Below are 19,356 nucleotides of genomic sequence, written 5' to 3' on the forward strand. Positions count from 1 at the left end.
ATAATTTTTATGTTCCATTTACAGGAATTCCATTATATGAGGGAATCCCATTATACAAGATCAAAAGGAATTCAGATGTATTGAAAGTAATGCCTATAAATATGAGAGGATGTTTCTAGTTGCTATGCTTTCAGTTGCTGTCCACTTCATCACATGCTTTCACACTACTGCTATTACCTACTGGCAGAAGTCCTATTCAGACCTTGTAGGACATGTTTTTTCAATAGTAGAGAACAAAATCTTGGTTCCATTTATGAGTGTTAGCTGATGTCTATGGCTTAAATTGTGTCACATGAGTTAATGCTTTCCTGCCATGTTTCCATGGTACAGAGGACTGCCCCACAACTCTTACCTTTCTTCATAGTCTCTGGGGACAGCTAAACACTGCTGACATTCCTGAGGTGCCAGACTTTTTCTTTCACCTGGAGATGCCATTCCTTTGCTGGAGGAAGAAATCCTCTAGTAGATACTGATTTCCAGAGTAGCCACAGAACTAAATTAATGATTACTATATCAAATGGGAGAAGAAAATAAAGTTAAAAACCAAATGAAAATAGAGATATGCTAGCCAGAATATCTGACTCCAATTTTTTTAAACTTTGTTGGAACTTAACCTTCATTTGGTGATATTGAACAGAATGAACTTATTAAGCAGAATGGAAACAGGCTAAAAGTATGTGGCAGTTACCTGGCTCAAAATATCAGTGCTGGTTTGTTGCCTTTAAAGTAGTCAAAAGTGTATTCTGGGAAAGGGCATATGGTCTGACAAAGAAGTTTGCCATTAGAAACATGGGAAACATAAGGACGTGGTAAAACAGAACATAATTTAAAAGCACTTACATTCTCTTAAAATGCACTACAGAATGTTAAAAAGGCTGCTATTAACATTCCTGCAACTTGGGGCCATGGGCTGCTGCTCTTTAGCAGATACATACTCATGGCTGAGTAGAACATGGCTGTCTTAGGCACACAGGTGAAAAAAACCTCTCAAGTCTGTAACCAGTAGATGAGAAAGGTTTCATGCATGGTCAGAATAAGTGTTTATACATGCTGGCTTGTTGTCTTGATGGATAGTTATTGTTCCAAACATAGCGCTGCTATAGAAGATAAATACTTGAAATCAAAATATTATTCATGGCCAGTTCAAAAGCAACAATTAAACATCCTTAGAACAATTTTATAACTTTGTATTTACATAACTACCTTGAAAGACACAGACATTTTTCCCTGGTGTAAAATGAAATTTCAGAAATTGATTCAATTTGTTCTGAAGATATAGTTAACCCAGAGATAAATATGCTGAGCTGTTGCTGGAATAGCCGATGTGAGTAAAAATGCACAGATTCATTGCCTTTGCTTTGGCCAGGATGGATGAGGGAGAAAGAAATAATTTGGTTCTGTGTGCAAAAGAGAGACAGGAATTTTATTGAGTCACTTTTAAAAAAGCTTTTATGGCTAAAAGACATAATTTCAAGTACAAAAGAAATCTCACAATTTAAGTGAGATAAGTATTAGTTATAGCCATTTTAGGATGAACCAATGCAGTCCTAAGATTTTGGGATGAGACAGGACTGCTGTTTGCATGTTGCTTTTTAAAAAGGCAGGAATGAAAAGGAAGCTGTGTCTGTCTCACTGGGGAATGCTTAGGACCATGCTGTGTTTGAGCACTCTGTCTTCCCCATTTTTGTCTGAAAGCCAAGTGCATGTTTTAGTCTGAATCAGATGACTGCAGGAGGTACAGAAATGTGTGGCTGCTGGTGAGTGATGTTCTTCCTGAAGTGAGGTGGAAGGTCAGTTGTACATGTTTTTCTTTGCCAGTCTGCACCTACCAGAGACTACTAAATCAACTAGGCATTCACCTCCCATGTAAGCCTAGTAGTTCAAACAGTTTTATCCAAACTGACCTCTCAGTAGTTCATGTGGGATGTTGATGCTGGAAGTCTTCTTAAAGCAAATTCTGAGGGGAAAATGAAGATTTGTGTCTTGATTCTTTAAGTAATTTTATCCATTACTTTTTTCATTAGTTTGACTTTTAACTCTCTTGAGTTCTTCCACTCAGAAAAATAATTATATTGAACTACAAAATCAGGATTAGAATATGTCATGAAAAGTAGCTGAACGATGTTATAGGAGTGGATGATCTAATTAAAACACAAACTTTCATGCACAGTCTCTTTCTTCTATCATCTGGTCAGGGTGCCTGACATTTAAAGTGAGGTATGCAACAAAACTACTTCACCTACCAAGTATATGAGGTATCATGTCTCACCTTTAAAATGAGCACTGGCGCTTTAGACAGCTATTACCCTGTTTCACCTCTGTGTGGAATGTGCACTCATGCCACATTTAAAGCTAAGGATCTCTGGAAGAACAAATACTTTACTGTGGGATTATATCTGATTCTTTGTACAGACTACTACCCTGGGAAAGGTGGCCAGGAAAGGGTGGGATGAACAGCTTGATCCCCTGTTTTCACAACTGCATTAATTATCTTAACTGCTTTGGTTCATTGCAGTCCCTCATTTGTGCTTATATTGACTTTTAAGATAATTAAATATATTATTTTACAAACTCCAGAAGACTTTAAGACAGAATAACTAATGGATCATTGACTAAACTGCAGTCAATAGGCTATTATAATTTTCCTTAATACAGCGATACTGAAAGGTTCTACTTAATTTCAAAGATTACAGTTACTGAGCAGTAACTGCAAAAATAGAGAAAAAGCCACTCAGAGTGTTGGATAATAAGGAGATGACATGAAAAATTGTGGTTGTGAAAGTAATTTTCAAATTCAGTTTAAGTTGAAAGGTGGCTGTCTTTCTCATTCAAAAATAATACTGATCCTGCTGCCATTTAGTTAGGATGGGTGAACTCCTCTTGCCTAATTTTAGATACTCTCAAACACTGTGAATTCAGAAGTTTACTTTTGAGGCCACTCAGGCCATCACTGTTATCAATGTTTCAGTTAACATCCCCTGTGACAAAGAGTAAGAGGTGAGGACACTGTGTCTGACATGGACACTCCTATACTATTAAAATGGAACTCCGAGGAGATGCTCTTCTCCAAAATGTCTTTCCAAATAACCCCACTGAGTCATCCTTTGACATATGATGTGGACTTTTCAGTACATTTGAACAGGTTCTGAAATTCTTGGCAGAAAAAAGGAAAAACTATTATGGCCCACTGGAACGATGCAAAAAAACTTATGTTAGTGTAGCTATTGTAGAATAGATAAAATCTGATCTCATCTTAGAAAGATTCCTTTTGGACAAACTGAGTAGTCATGGAGAAATGATACATGAAATAGAGGAAATTATTAAAGAGCTTTCACATACAGATGAACTTGTTAAAAGAAGGTGATTATTGATTTTGTGATTGGTGGGGAGCAGTCAGACTAAATGACTCCTGTGAGTGTAGTCAGATAAATTAATGTCTTTATGCCATCAGTTTTACCTGCCATTAAATGTGTTCACAATTAATGGAAGGCCACTTTTTGAGACCAGTGCTGAAGAGGATTCTGTGGGAACATAAAAGACAGGAACATTATTGTTATTTGGTAAAGTAAAAATATTTACAAAGTATGTAGTTGTGGTGTGTGAGAATATTTTTTTGCTTTATACAATATTCAGACTTCTTTATGCTCTTTTCTGGGTAATAGAGTAGAAGGGAGATGGGTACAAAGACAAGTATAACTTCTAATAAAAGATAAAGATGATAAATAATGTGAGCAGGTGAGAAAAAATGGAAATTATATAGAAATGGAAATATAGAAATATAATTTACCTGCAGCAGGTAAATAGGGCAGGAAGCCCTGCCATGCAGTGGGACTGCTTCCCAAACTGGTCTTGGGGGTACCTCAGAGAGCTGTTCCAGCCAGGGAAGAGTCAGATCCGGTGGAAACAGCCAACGGTGGAAGTGCTGTGGGCACACTCAAGAAGATGTATGATGTGCTCAGTGAGCTGGAAGCAGTGGGCTTTACATTAGTGGATGCATTGCTTCCAGCTTGTGATGGATGGCTTCACACTATGCATCAAAATGGTACTGGAAAAAAAACCCCAAAGTACTCAGGAAAGATAATCTAAAGATGGTGTTAAGAAAAAGAACCAAGGGATATGTTAAATTAAGCCATATCAGTGGGAAAACCTATCAAAGCTCAGTAAGCTATTTGGCAGCGCTTTTCTCCCACCATGAGGTAAATGACAAGATAGTGGCAAAAGATGAGATTTATTTTAGTGAAGTGTTCTCTGAGACAACCTTAGTGCTGTAGATTATGGAATGTACGGAGGAAGGGCCAAGTTCCTCACCATTTAACGAGGACTCACTTTACGGTAATGTTGAGCAGATATTCCTGGTGTAGAATTTAACCAAACTCCTAAAACATTAGATATCAAATGATGGCACATATGTTTTGTGCAGTGTTTCCACCATTTTAGTGCAAATAATTATAAAATGTGAATTCCTCTGAAAGCAGCTGCAAAACTTGTGTTCCAACGAGCCTGTCAAATTTCCACTTCAGAGTACTTTCAGGGTAGGAATAAACACAATCAATAATGACTTTGAATAGATTGCAATATGAGGCTTCAGAGGATAATATTTTCTTCAAACATTAAGATTTTAAGACTGGTTATTATAGAGGGGCTAAAGAATTAGTCTTCCACTTGCTACTGAGTGGGACTCAGGCACTTCATTTCCTCTAAGTGGCTTGCAACTCATAGCATAAAAGAAGCACCTTCAGGGGTTTGTGTGCCCTTTAAAAGAAATGCAAATGGATGCAGACAGCATCTGCAGAAAAGTTCCTTTTCTTTTATATGTGGACTTGGTTTACACTGTTTGAAAAATAAATGCCTCCAGATGACCCACCTGATTGTATATATGTTAGTTATTGCACCAAGAGAGAATATTTTTTAATACATGCATTTTGCTGAATCTCAGTATTTCCTCCGTCAGGTTTTTGCTTCTCTTGCATTTCAGGAAAGTTCATCTTTGGCCTATTGGGAGTAAAAATAGCCACACTCCTTTGCCTTGCCATGCTGACTTATTTCTTCTTTACTTTCCTTGTCTTATTATTGTGTTTACATGAAGTAAATATTAGTGTGAGACACATTTTATACTAGCACTGAATCTTCAGGGTTAAGGTGTATTATTTGGTATTCAACCATAGGTGGGAAAAGTGTGTAAACACATATCTGTCTGTATATGTACTACTTGAATACTGTACTTTAGGCACAATTTTGACTATTTCCCTTTAATTGCATTAAGACATATGCACACATTTACATGCATATATTCCTACAGTTGCATACATAAAACCTCTGGCATCTCACTTGTGAATCTTCATATCTTCAGCACTAGAATTGTTTTGGTCAGCAGAACAGAGTAGAAAATTATAAGGGTAACGGTCTGTAACTGTAAGCAGCTACCCTTTGAAGAGACAATCTACTGTTGTAAAGAACTTTTTTAGTATCTTCCTGTAAAATAATCTTCTGAATAATCTTTTGAAGGCAGAATTGAGTTAATGATGGAGGTTTGCTCCCATATAAGACGCAGAAGTGAGCTCTGACTAGACCTGTGCCCCACAACATGTTTTACTCGTAATCTAGATGTGCATGCAAATCAGATTGGATTTCAAAACCTGAAAAGTTTAGAACAAGAAAGGAGAGGGGGAAGGAGAAGGAGAAGAAGAAAGAGGAGAAGGAGAAGGAGAAGGAGAAGGAGAAGGAGAAGGAGTAGTTTTGTAGTTCCATGCACTTTTTTATTGCCAAAGCTAAGGGTGTTTTTGATGCTGTTCAGGTGCATACCCACAGAAAGTAAAGCATGTCTCATTCAGAGGACAGTTGCATTTGGACTGTTTGTCTTGTTTCTGTCAGCAATAGCTGAGGAAGGCTGGAAGAGTCCAACTAATTAACTAATACCATAATAAATAGGGAGCCTGGATAGAACTTCAGGAACTAATAATTGCTATTAATGAGGTGCCTACAATCCATTCCTTGTCTTGAATCAATGAGTAGTTTCTAATCCAGAACATGTGCTGCCTTGAAGATAATTCTGGTATAACAAAGAAACAAGGTACAAATTCAAAAAGGTTTTTTTTTTTTTCTCCCCAAGTCAAATTATTCTTGAAGTGAACTAAAAAACTTAGAAACTTAATATAACTTTTGAGTAAAGCAGCATGTTTTTTCTCCTTCTTTCTTTTCATCTGTTGCTTATTCTCCTTCTTTCTTTTCATCGGTTGCTATTCACCCACTGAAATTTAATTATCCTTTTTATTTTCTTTCTTCTCTTCAGCCCATGGGTCATCTATTCATTGTTTCTGTGTTCAACTCTCTTGTTAATGGACTACCCATGTGAAGAAAAGCTGTAACGTCACCACCTACTTGTGTCTAACAACTATGCCTCAGCTGTTCTGTAAACCAAAAAGGCTGCCCAATCAATTTGAGGCAGGCTTCATCTCTCATTGCAGTGGACAAGACTGAAGAAACTTGATTACAACACTTAAACATTAAGCTATCTAGGAGACAAAGCCTGGCTGACTTCTCAGTTCTTTCTTTATATACTAGAGAAAGGACTAAAAAAAAGTATATGGCTAGTATTTAAAGCCAAACAAGTTCCCAATGGAATTAAGTCACAATATTTTTACAGTGAAGATGACCAATCAGCAGGAAAAAAAATATCCAGTAGTGAATTCTTCATGTACTTTCTCCTGTTCAACTTTGGATCTTTTTCTAGGAGATAAGGAAGAAAGTTTTCATCTTAGTATGTGGGTTCTAAGCAAAATATAAAATCATGGGGCATAAAAGTAGTTTCAGCAAATGGCTTAATCATGGCATCTGATCCTAAACTCTTTAGTAGCTATTAAAGTCTATGAATTCTGAATTAATCACTAGGGTTTTTTTATCTTCGTTAGCTTTTGCTGTATCTTAACCTACATCTTCCAATAAGCTATATAGCCTTTTTCTCTTTTCTTGGAATTCACTTATAGTCACTAGCTGTATTCACAGTATAAATATTAGGTTCTCTCATCACCTTGTATGAACACCCACACTCTTGCCAATGACCTCCTTCTGGGGCGTGCAACAGCACAAAGTTTAAGGGAAGATTTTATGGCAGCATGTTCAGTTTCTTCTAATACTGCTGTTGTCCTCTGAGAAACCTCTTTGAGGAAACTCAATTGTTTCATATTGGTGAAGCAAGAGATATCCAAGGTATTCATTATGTTTCCTTGAGGGATTTTACAACAGTGAAATGAAGGAAAATTTGTGAAGATGTTAACAGTCAAGAAGAGTACTAGTCAAGAGTACTTCAAATTTTTGAGACGTGGCAAGTAAATTATTATTTTTCATGCAGTTTTCTAAAGGCCCATGTATACCACACTTCTGCATGCTGTCATTTTCAGATGTTGATTTATTAGGACTTCCTGGGTATGACACAGAGGGTCTTTCTCAAGAGCTGATTCTGGAACACCGCCTGCAAAGAATTAGCCAGCTCATTTGCCAGGAAAGAAAAGCAGCCAATGATCAAACAGACTGGACAGAAAATTGCAAACTTTTCCCCAACTGTTCATCCATTTTTTATCAGAATGTTTTAAGCTGTGGTGTATGAAAACCACAGGGAAAAACACAGAACGATATAAATAACATGCATGACTAATAAAACAAACGGTCAGAAATCCCTGTGCAGACATTCAGGCATTGGAAGCAGTAAGCTAAAAATATAGACTCATACCTTCACGGTCAAAACAACTCAGTGTATGTTCCTGCATAGGCATAATAGAAAAGCAAGCTGTAAAGAAGCCAGGGGAGGGATCCCACACTGTCAGTGAGGATATTTATGCACAGGCTAAATGTGGTAAAGGAAGTAGTTGGGGAACAAGGTATGAACTCCACTGATCTATTTGAAGGGTCACAATAAGGTCTCTTCAGACAGGATGTACCTGTGGTTTAGATACCTCCGAATTTTTGGAATGACTTTTGCTATGTATTTTCTAAGGCATCCCAGAAGATTCAGCAGCACTTCTTCCTTGCCTTTTGTATTTAATATGATAATGTTGCAAGGAGACTTCTTTTAGCAAGTCCTGTAGCATGCTTATTACAGTAATGGAAATTACTCCTGAAGATGTAGTCAGTGGTGGAGTATAAATGGCTATGTGAGAATGCGTTAATCTGCTGCCTTTGTTAGATGTTTTTCCATGTGTGGGAGGTCTTGGTAATTAACACACTTTCTCCTGATCTGCAGATACTGTCATAATTCCTATATGTGAATGATATCTCCGGCTTCATAGGTTTGGAACCTGACACTGACACTAGTAAACAGATTGAAGTCACTAATATTACTCTCAGAAGAGACTCAAGAAATTTTAGATAGAGCTGCCTGTGCCATTGCCTCTTGTTCTGTCACTGGGTGCCATTGAAAGCAGCCTGGCTCCATGTTCTTTGCTCCCTTATGTATCTGTGTACACTGATGAGATCTCCCTGAGATCTGCTGCTGCTTTTGTATTTCATCTACACAAGAATATCACTCTACACTGCTCAGTTGTACGTTTACTCTCACAAGCCATAATATAGAGTGTATGTTTCCATAGTGTGACCAAATGAGGTAGTTTAGCAGAGTGTGAAGTGAGATACTACAATATTGTTGGCATAAATATATAGGTTCCTGAAAGCTGTTTAAAAAATTATCTTCACTAGGCAGAAGTTTATAATGTTCTGTTATTTCAAAGCCTTTTAACTTTATCTATGGTATCTTTACTAATATACTTGAAGATGTCAGTATCTTATGTTAAGAGACAACCAAAAGGTATTTTCCCATAGATTCTGAGCTTTTAAAAGACCACAGTCCATTGTTTTCTGTATTGTAAGTAGTTAATGTACAAAGCTTCCTCCTGTATATATAAGTATAATCTAGAATTTAATAAGATATCCAGATACCACTGTGGGCTATAGCATAAAATGAACTGGGCCAAAGAACACAGGTGAGCATTATTGAAATCGGGATGGAAATATATGTTTAGAAACCAAAAAAAATCATCCTGAGTTAAATAAAAACAGAGTTACAATCAATGCCTAGTAAATCAGGCCAATACCTCTTTGTTTTCATAGAAAATGTAGGATCCTCCTTTACCTTCATTTTGTAAAGATTTGAATATTTGTACCAAATGAAGAAAGAACTTCTTTGACTTTGACAACTGATATTTTCTAGTTTTTGGTCTAAAAGAAATAATTTTGTTATCTATGTGTGCTTTTCTTCAGACTGAGCTGGATAAGAACATGATTTGTCTGGGATGTGCCACAGCTATTCAGCACATCTCTTCTAAGACGTAACTGCTACGTAGGTGTTTTAGCACCACATGGAGTTCATAAGTATCTCATATATTGTTATGAAATATTTCTTTATACACTGCAGCCCTATTTTCAAGAAAAAAAAAAGATTTTAAAAGATACAGAAATTATTTTTTTAGTTCCTGCTACCTGAAAGACAAATTATTTCTAAATCAGAACTTTCCAAGGACAGCTGCCATGTTATAAAATGTAGGCTTTGAAGACTGTGTATATGACTGGAGAGAGAGAGGAGGAGAGGGTGATGGAACTAATAATCTATTGGATTATTGTTTTATCTTTAAATACAATTGTGTTGTCACTACAACGAACTGTACAGCATACTCATGTGTGAATTGTCCTTTTGATGCTTTTCTAATACTATATTGATAAACTAATTGCATTTCCTTATCTTGCAGCTATTATAAATTGTTATTCATTGAATTTGGAAAATGTGCTCAGCATTCTATGGGCAAAAATGTGGTTTAAAAATACATGAGTTATTTGCTCAATTGCTGAGTAAACTCTGTTTGAGGGAAAGGTCTTTCGATGAGGCAATTCCACTAAGAGAGAGATGAAGTGGTGGCCTCCACCTTTATAATTTTAACGAGACCATTTTTTGCATTCATTGACAATGCATTCACTAGAGATAACCTCTCTTCCTCCCTCTTCCTTCCAAACCAACAATGTTGCATTCAACCTACTTCTCAAACTTTTCAACACCTACCTCTCCACGTTGTGATTTTGCCCTCTGCAACATTTAAAGAAGTTTGTTGAAGCAGTTTCTTTGTCCAAAAGCTTGTTCTTACAGTTGTAGTTATGAGAAGAGTTTCCAGGGGGAGTCAGACTCCCATAAGTTGCATCCCTTCAAGTTTGATAAGGTTGTCCAGTAGTGGTTACATGACATCTGTTAGCAGTGGATGCAGTTGTCAACTGGACATTACTTTCCTTGAACTTGGGAGGATTTTACTGTCTTCAGCTTTCTTCTAAGTAATGTAGTCATCTTTTGAGGGAAGAGCTCTGTCCTGACTGTGGTAATCTGTACTAGTAGATTTTTCATCTTCAGTGAGGGAGTAGCGTGAGTGAAGATAAGGTGAGTAAGGTTAGGCTTTTCTCTGAGATACTTCGCCACTTGTGTGGGGCATCAAGTGCTATCAGAAAGGCAAAGGAACAGCAGAACTTGGTTGGTATGTATTGTAATTATGTACATGAATGCAAGATACCTATATAGGACTTCTTGGGATATCATTCTATATGCATGCACGTATCTTTCAACTGACTGAACTTTAAAATTAGCACCTATTAATGTAACCTGCTGTGTAGGTATTTCAAGTTATCTAAAAAGCTCTATTGTACTGGTAAATTGTTAAAAGCTTAGAAAATAGCAAAAAAAAAAAAAAAAAGAAGAAATTCCTCTCCAATAGACAGATAGTTATTTTTTAGCAGAATTATCCATACAATCAGCTTTTCAAACTATCCAGGAGATTTCTTTATGCTAACATCTTTCCATTAGTGCCAGGTGAATACTGTCAATACCAAAGGCAAATTGTCTCAAACAATAGGTACAGATATGCCTTATTAGCAATTACAACAGAAAAAGTGACATATGTCTTATTTTATTGTTATAATATCATTTAAATGTACCTATACTTTCTGACTGAGAACAATTATGTCATGAGGGCAATAAAGCAGGGTTTTTATTCTTCCATTCCAATGTGATTTTGCCTGGAAATATGTGAGAGATTTGAAAAATGGAATAATTTAGTTGAATAGAACCATCTACATTTTCAAACATTCTATTATATGAATAATTGCTGAGGTTGGGATGAAACTGTGAAGTCATTTCAAAATGTGGGAATCTAGTAACAAAAAAGTGTGTGTTATTGCTTAATTTTTAAAGTGATGTGGTTCTGCATGACATTTCTTCATTGCATCCATGATGCAATTCACCCCAAATAAGTTTGTATATATCTTTAATGTTTTTTTTATGTATGCAATGGTTACAGCAGTGGTTAAATAATACAGTTGAGGAAAGTTTACAATTATGAAGCTGAGTTTACAATTTTGAGCTGAGTTAGGTCAGTAAAGTTTTGAATTCTAGCAGCAGATAGAAGATAATGCCATTTAAGTCAGAACAAAATTTCACTAGACTTCTCTTAGACACCAAGTGAAGTAAAAAGGTCACTTTTCTCAATGTAGGGTGACTTAAACCAGGTTGTCTCAAGTATTTTACTCCATATTCATTTCAATGAATTGAGAAAATTTCCATTTCTTGTGATGAATAGTTCCTAGCTGTGAGTGGAAGCTGGCACTTCCCTACTAATTGGTGGACTGGACTTACAAGCTATCCCCTCTTACTGCTTGAGAAGTAGTGTATTAACTATTTGATTAGTCTTTCAATGGAAATGTTAGAAATACAGTTAATTAGTTATGAAACTTCCTATTCAAAGTACTTGCCGATGTTAGAAATGCCAGTCTTTCTCTGACAGAAGATAAACGAGTGTATGATCCTCTACATTTTCCATACTGTATCCTTTGTTTTGCTATCTAAATGACCTAAGATTGTACTGTCCTTTCCTCTGTTTAGGCTAGAGAATGTCTGACTTGTAGTTCCATATTTCAAGGAAAATGAGGAGGATAAAAGAGAGCTGTAGACGACATTTCTCTTCTATTTTTATCATGATTTACGTATGTGTCTACATCTTGGCCTGACTCTTGGGAAACACATCTCTAAGAAATTGTGGGAATTGATAAAATTTACTCATAAAACTGAGTTATAAGACTGTATGGCTTTGGCCATAAAAAAGCTCCTTCCAAAATTCTCTGCCAGTGAATATCAGCCCTGACCTCTAACACCACCGATTTTCATGTCTCAGGCTACTTACAAACTGAGACTGCCAATTAAATTTTGACTTAATAAAATTAACCTAATTTGTAACACACACTTTCAATAAAAATAGAAGGCTTTAATAACAGTCAGTGCGATAATGATGGCATAAACCAAATGTTTTACTTATGTCTGTGCACAGATCCTCAGCTCAGTGCGACCGAGTGAAACTTAATGGAATTACAACAGAGGGGAATCTTATTTTCTGTGAGGTAAACTTTTTGAAGGCATATAGTTCATTCACTGTTAAGTCACCCATGAATTCTCCTATGCTGTGGTGAATATGCAACAATTCAAGCATGTGCTGCGTTTTAGCCATTTCTTGAGTCTGGTATGTATGATTTTTTTATCTTCTTCATAATTTAAAAATGTTTAAATGACAGACTACCACACAGCTAACAGGCAAAATGAGATGCTGCAAGAACAACTTTGAAAAGAGAGTTTCTTTGTGAGACCAAAATCCTATATTTCATTTTTGATACTTCTGGGAATCAACAACCAAACAGTATTTCTTTCCCTGTTTGCTTAAACTCATAAAAATTTAGTCAATTCATGGTAAGAAAAAGAAATTATGGACATTTCAGCTTTGGGGAAGAAATGGATTTTGAGTTCCTTTTACAATTCAAGCTGGTGCTGTTTACATGATTCAAATTGCAGGTAAATTTTATATTTGAAAGGGTGCCATAATTAAGGTATTATAAAGAAATTCTGTCTTTGCACAGGCAGAGCCTATTTGTTTGGTCTTTATCAGGCATGTAGTATAATCAGCATAATATAATAAAATTGCATAATAGATCATGTAATCTGGCTCCTGATGAGACTTCTCAGGAACCATGATAACACAGGATCATACATATACATACACATAACTCAGTGTTTCATTTCCAAGGAGCTGTACTCCAGAATATTAAAAATATCTTCTGAATAATTATTCCTGTAGGCTTAGGCTAAGAAGATTGTAGATACCTTCTTTTAAGTGGTTCGTCACACTCCACACATTAGAGTGGATGCTACATGCTAGCATATTTGCTCACAGTATTGGAAGAAGAGCAAATGAATGTTAGTTGGGTCACTTTTGGGGTGTCATATCTTTGCAAAACCAAAACATTGCTTATGCTCTGAATCTGTATAAAGTGGAAAGGAAAGCTGGTGTTATTCTAGATGGAGTGATGGAGTCCTTTCCATTGCCTGCTTTGCTTATTTCAGCTGCCCAAGGGTTCAGCCCCTACAATGAAGTTATGAAATCCTTGGAGCAGTTACAGAGCACTTTTGGAATACCATCAGTACAAGTCTGGCCAAGACACTATTTCTTGCAAACAGCTGTATTGCAAATAAACTGATTAGGAATGTGTTAGGATCAGGCATGTCTTGCCTCTCTGGACCCCGGGCTTAGTGATGAGTGGAGCAGCAGCAAGTTTCCCAGCAATAGCACCCTTTATCACAGTCCTAGACTGATGAACTTTTCCAACAACCATTGCTTTACTTTAAAGATTTTTAACTAGATGCTTTAGTAGTGTGGGAAGTAATAATGACAGAGGGTCATTCGGTAATTGATATGACTTACGCAGATCTCAGCTCTTTGATTAACATTGTTATTGTACAAATCAAATGAAGATGATTTGTTCAGCCACACAAACAACCACCATGGAGACAATGCCTTAGATTTATACAATGTTGAAATGAGAAGAAAGTGAGTCAGAACACTGGGGTCTTTTGAATGCATTATTAGTCAATTCACTAGTCGGATTGTATTCAATCTAGATGAAAGGAATCAATGGTACATTTAATTAGGAGGGTTATTGCTTTTGTAAGAGGACTTGCAGAAGGAATTACAATTCTCAAAAGGTGTGTTCAAAGTGTTCTTCAGAGGGCACAACATGCCTCTTTTATACCAAAGTCATACAAATGAAGGCATTTCCTTCAAATGTGTGTAATTGCGTATCTGTGCAGCTAAGAGACTTGATTTTCAGAAGTGCTGGGTGCTGACTTATTTTTAATTTTACAGGTCCTCACTGCCTGTGTAAAGTAGGCCATTTATACGAATGCCTAAATATAGATTTTGGTGCTTGACCTTAGGCTGCCAAGCTTAATAATTTTGGCTTTGATAAATAAAATAGACTTTCTGAGCTGAAAGTATGGCAGTAACCTTGGCTCTAGCTAGACAAAAATTGACTGTATTACGGCAACAAAATGTATATCTTTTGCACCCATTCCACAAATTCTAAGTGCCATGAAAAAAATCCCAGTAGAAATGGGAGACTGAATTCTGAAGCTAAACTCTAGGCATAAGTAAACCCTGACATTTGTATGTTTCTTTTACCACATTGACTATTCTACTGAAAAATGTTTTGATGGACTATTAAATAGAAATTTGTTCATATATTTATGTATGCATATCTCAAAAGCATAACAGTCAGAGATGGGCATGCCGTTGAATTCATTGCTTTAGAAACTATATTCTTGCCAATTTTATCACTCTTTGTACCTGGTAGGTTACTCAATGTTAAAAACTCAAACAAACAAGTCAAGACTAGAGCTACAGCTGTTGTAAATCCATGTATCACATGGACTTCAAAGAAGGGAATGTGCTGATATAATCCAGCTGAGCCTTTGGCCTCTAGACATGAGTTTACATTCAGCACTGACAGTGAGATCTACAGGTGGTATAAGTCAAAGCAGATCAAATGCAAGTTAGTAGAGCAGAACTGATTTGTGGCAGTTGAGGAGCAAGAAGTAGATTATGATTACAAAGATGTCTCTCATTAACTTTCTTAAGCACTTTCTTATTTTAAACAGGCAAACAAATCCACATACTCAAGTAGAAGAGTATAGATTGGCAGTTTCTGTTTTAGTGATGGTTTCTTTAGCACTACTGCATGGCAGTGACTTTACAATTGTAGGTGAGAGATTTGGCTCTGCTGAAGAAAGAGAGTTTTTTCTTGTGCAGAGCAGAGTGTAGGAGCACTGCAAACTTCTTTGATCCTGAAGGAAAAAAAGTGTTGGAATTTCTTCCCATAATATAGATCCAAGAAGCTTCCAGAGGGACATTGTTGATGCTTTTTGTTGGTGAGGAATTATGGTTTCAAAGTACTGGATTTCTGACTGATGTAAATTAGGGTCAATCTATTGAAAATGGAAGTGTTCTGTGGATTCAAGCTCACTGTAAAGTTGATTTCAAATGTGCTTATTCTAGTGCTTCATATAAGACTCATGGAAAGGTGACGTATATAGTCTTAAAAGGAATAAGATAATTTACAGGGAGGTAAGGAAAAGGGACTTAAAATTTTGGATTAGACTTTTTTCTTTTATAATAAAAAATAATGGAATTGGGTGCTTTAATACCTGAGTATTTTGTTAGACTAGACGAAAGTCCAGGATTTATAGCTCTGTATAGGGGGATTAGCTCTGAGGCTAATGAACAAGGTAAACTGTGAGAAGCTACATAGCTTTCTGGGAAGGATAATAATAATTTTGGAAATTAAATGTGATTTAGTTGTGCATAATTTACTTGTAGAATTACCTTTGATTTGTCTGAAACTACAATACTGATGGGTGTGTTTGCGTGTCACAGTGCTTGGCAAACTGTGAGCAGTTGCACTGTGAGGTGTTCAGGAGAACAGCATGTTGGATTGGAGGCCCGGTTCCCAAGATGTAGAGTCCTGAACTTGCCTTGAGAAATATTTTTAGATTTTATTAAAGATTATGTTACAGTGGAAAGTGTGTGAAAAAGATCTATTTACAAACTACTGAAACAACACAATTGAAAAGTATGCTGAAAAATATGGGATCTTTGCCACTGACTCATCTGTTTATTACAAATAAGTGCATGAGGGAGTACTCAAGGAATTTCCACAGCTGTATCCTCTAGCCCTGCAAGCAAGGCAGTACCTGCTGCCAGAGTACAGCCCATGGTGATCCTGAGCACTGGAAGGCTTGATAAATCATGGGAGGCCTCTCACAAAAAGGGGAGTCTCTGCTCTTCAGATCATTGGCCTCACGTTAGTTTTAAAAAAACATTGAATATGAAGTTTGAGTCTAGCCTGATACAGAGATTTTTAGTGTGAGACCAAGGAGCAAAGGGAGATGTGATTCTGCAGGACTTGGTGGCTTTATGTACAGAATCCCAAGTGCTGGGACTTGGTTTGCTTGAACGGCTTCATTACTTTATACTTCAATGCAAATACTTGGTTTTATGGCTACAAATGTTCTCATAGTTGCTCTTTGTTTAGGCTGATGGCTGCTGCATTTACAGCCAAGGTGATTAAGTGACTGCCTGTAAATCCCAAATCCAACTGCACATATTTATTTATTTATTAAATGTGTATGAACAATTTCAGGAAAGGTTTGAAAAACTTTAAAAACCTGGCTTTGAGGTAAGTGTTAAAGAGGTTTGATTCTTTCTTAAATATAAATATTTTTTAATATACTTGTGCAGTTTAGATTATTTTACTGTTCAAAATCCATTTGCTTCTCTGGGTGGTAGAGCCCATTGTGCAGAGAGATGGCAGGTTATGCCTCCTGCCACCAGAACAGTAAAAGTCACAACCACTCAGCTGTGAAGTTTCACCTCAAGTTTCTTTATCAGGATTAATTTTTTGACTTAGGGCAGAAATTGACTTCTCTACATGCTTGAGGGGGAAGGAAGCAAAACAACATCTCTGCTCTGTTTTGCAGTCATCCTTTCTTACTCTTTAGGGCAACATCTTTAAGTATTTGTCTTTTCACTGCCTCTCAGATAGAGAGGCCTTAAATTTAACCTCTTCTGTTTGTTATGGTTCAGTAGTTGTTCTTAAATCTGACATCTCAGAATGAAGCCTTAGTTCCAATACCTGCCCACGTAGTTTTCGTACGCAAGTTTCGTCTTTTTTTTTTTTGTCTCCTTCTGCATTAAACTATATTGATCATTTCTAGAGAGAAGATATGTGCTATTGGTTCAACTATCTATTTATGCTGCTTACAAGTGCCAAATTTGTCTGATATAGCTATTTTTTTTTCTTTATAAAGTATTTTAGTGTGGATAAGTTATTCCACTCTTTTGAATCAACTGTATATTGCAGGTCCTAACTATGACTGCTACTTTTTTTTTCCCAAAAATGCATATTTTCCATCTCTTTTGATCAAAACCAATGTGACTTTACAATCAGTTTTCAGTAGAACCACAGATGAGGGTAAGCTAGTTTGCCCTTTGTGAAGTGATCCTCTTCTCTGTAATTGTCAGTCTCAAGTAGGATAAATATTCTATTTTTGTTGATCTCTAAAAGGCCTCAAATTATTTGGTATCAGCAAGGAGAAATAAATGTGCTGGGGACAGGAATAGCAAGAGCTCCTTTCCTGAATAACAGTTTGAGAAGAAATCATATTTGGACCTACCATCATTCTTGATCATTGAAAACCAGAAGAAAGTCTATTCTTTGTCATTTGTGTCACTTAATACAAATCTCAACAAAACACAAAGTCAAACCCAATAACCTACAGCAAAAAAAGAGTAATACAGTGTCCATTAAATACTGATATACCTTAAAACAAGCAAAAGCCCAACAGCCCAACCTTATCACAGATCCACAAGAATTTGTAGCCTGCTGGATTTCTACCAAGGAAAAAATGTTTCAACTAAAGGTGCTCTGAGTTGATCTGACTCTTAGTTATCTTGCTGACAGTGTTGCAATATAGATTAAATATTGAATGGTTTCTTCTCATTCTGCCTCATCTGTTATTTTTGGCCACTTGAGAAAAGAAAAATTCTGTGATTGGGAAATATTTTTTAAGTCTTTAACATGATCTGTTAAGTTTAAGCTATCAACTAATGACATTTTTAATTGTCACTGATTTAAGAAATAAACATTTCCCCTCAAATTCTCAAGTTTGTTGAGATTTGTGAGATGAAAAGATGAAAAGCTTTGAGCTTCTCTGAGTTCATATAGGCCATTTCTTGTCTTTAGCATGGGTGGCTTCTCTGGTTTTATGGGAGCTGATGGTGACTTACAGTGGAAAGAGAAGGTATCCTTGGTTTAAGAAATTTAAAATAATTGTAAGGAATTGAGGAGCTGTGTATTAATTCTGGGTCACAGACCTAGCTGTGCTTGTGTCTTAGTACATATAAAATAACTTTGTCTTGCTTGTGTCGAAGTACAGTACCTTTCATGAGCTGGGGGAAAAGATAGGAGCAGGTAGGTGTACTGAGTCAATTGATACAAAGCAATTTAAGATAAAATAACTTGATTGAACACATACACAACAAGGTTCATGTTTTAATACAGAAATGCTGCTTTTTGGGAAGAAGGGGAAGGGATTTCCTCATCATTTTAGAATAACACGCGATGCGGGGCTGAATTTTCTAGGCTGTATTAATGCACTGCTCTTCCACTTTTACACCAGACAGACTGGGTTGTGCAGAGCAGAGAAGGGTGAGGCCTTCCACCTCCCTTCTCTGAAACCAGAGCAGCAACAACTTTCCACCTTTTCTTAAATTCTTAAAGCATTTGGACACTTGGGATTTTCACTCACTTAGTCAGACCTATCTCATAAATGCTTTTCCCCAGAAGTATAGCTAACACAATTATCTCCCTTAATTTTTGCATTAGCCATGGAACACTAATTAGGAAAACTCTTCTGGGGTCAGCCTTTTGTTCCGTGTAAGTCAACAGGCTGGGACAGGGACACGGAGACAGTAGGAGCTTTCACACAAGCCACAACTAATTTGAGTGTGTATAAGTGTTCTCATTACAGATGAGTTAATTGTATTTTCCTGGGGGATTAGCTGAGAAATTGTCAACCTTTCCCTTAAAAAAAAATCTTTCTTATGAGATCCTAATTTTATGGTGTTCTCCCATCCACCACGCTCCAGAGGCAGCAGCAGCTCATGTATCAAGGGCCGACTTCTCAAAAGTTGGACATGATTCCACTACAAATCTGGCAGCAGTGGCATGGAGAGATCTATGCCTCTGGAGAAGAAGGGGTTTGAATCTTGAGAAGGCAGAGAGGGGATGGTCCTCTACCTGTAGAAGAATTTCTTTTCTTGAAAAAAGTTCATGCGGCTATAGGTCTTGCTTTGAATTCAGAAACATCAAGGGCAGCCTGTAGTACTTTTCCGGTGGTTCTTTGATATATGTCAGGTACTGGATCCAGAGCTAGTTTTAATGGAGCTCCAAACAAAT

The sequence above is a fragment of the Onychostruthus taczanowskii genome, unplaced genomic scaffold (assembly GCF_017590055.1).
Source record: "Onychostruthus taczanowskii isolate IOZ18803 unplaced genomic scaffold, ASM1759005v1 scaffold36, whole genome shotgun sequence".
NCBI lineage: Eukaryota > Metazoa > Chordata > Aves > Passeriformes > Passeridae > Onychostruthus > Onychostruthus taczanowskii.